Source organism: Cebus imitator, unplaced genomic scaffold (genome assembly GCF_001604975.1).
Source record: "Cebus imitator isolate Cc_AM_T3 unplaced genomic scaffold, Cebus_imitator-1.0 Scaffold1163, whole genome shotgun sequence".
Lineage (NCBI taxonomy): Eukaryota > Metazoa > Chordata > Mammalia > Primates > Cebidae > Cebus > Cebus imitator.
This window is the reverse complement of record NW_016108478.1, coordinates 10321-11170: the sequence shown is the minus strand read 5'-3', so window position 1 is coordinate 11170 and position 850 is coordinate 10321.

The following is an 850-nucleotide window of genomic DNA, read 5'->3' as shown; positions in this document are numbered from 1 at the left end:
GTTGCTTCCAGGGGGACACGCAGCAGCTCACCCACTCTGGGCAGGTGAGAGGAGGCTCCACAGTTAATGTGGCCCCACCCACAGAGGTCCTGGGAGAAACTGGACTGTGAAGGGAGTGGGTGGAGGAAGAAAGCTGTAAGCAGCTTACTTTTTCCTCTTTTCAGATTCATTACTCAGATTTCAGATTTCCTTCATTCATGAGGTTCTTTATAACCCAGTCCCTGTGAGGAACCCAGCTGCATTATACTGAAAATGTATCTGCTCAATCTCACCATTCTCAGTTGCCTCTTTCCCCTGTTTGAGCAGCGCTGCAGGGGAGGGACTGCGGCCACCTCCTTTGCAGGCTCCCACATGCATGGGGTTGAAGGGAGGAGGCACAAGGCAGAGTCCAGGGCCTGGTTGGGTGGGCCTGTCCCAGGAGAATGGCCAGAGGAGATCTGTAGCCAGAGCTTCCACCCCCCGAGCCTCTGAGGGTTAAACTCCTAGGGCCCACATTTCCAGGACTTCTGCCTGGAGACTTTTGCCGCCAGACCACACTGTTGTCTCAATGCTGCTGCCTTCCTGAGGCAGATGACATTGTTCCTGAGCTCTGAGCCAACATCATGGATGGATGACTCAGCCCAGCCTGGAAATGGGAACCTAAAAGACGTTAAAGTCAGGGGTGAGGGACTCACTTGACCACAGCCTACCTCCCTTGAGTCAGAGCTCAAAGTTTGGGGCTAACATACCCGAGCTATGTTTCCTTGATGTCCTTTCTTATATTTTGATTTCTTTGCTAAAATTTCTACCTATTCACTGCAAACTTATTTTACAGGAAAGCCTCGCAGTGAACCTATCAAACAAATTGGGA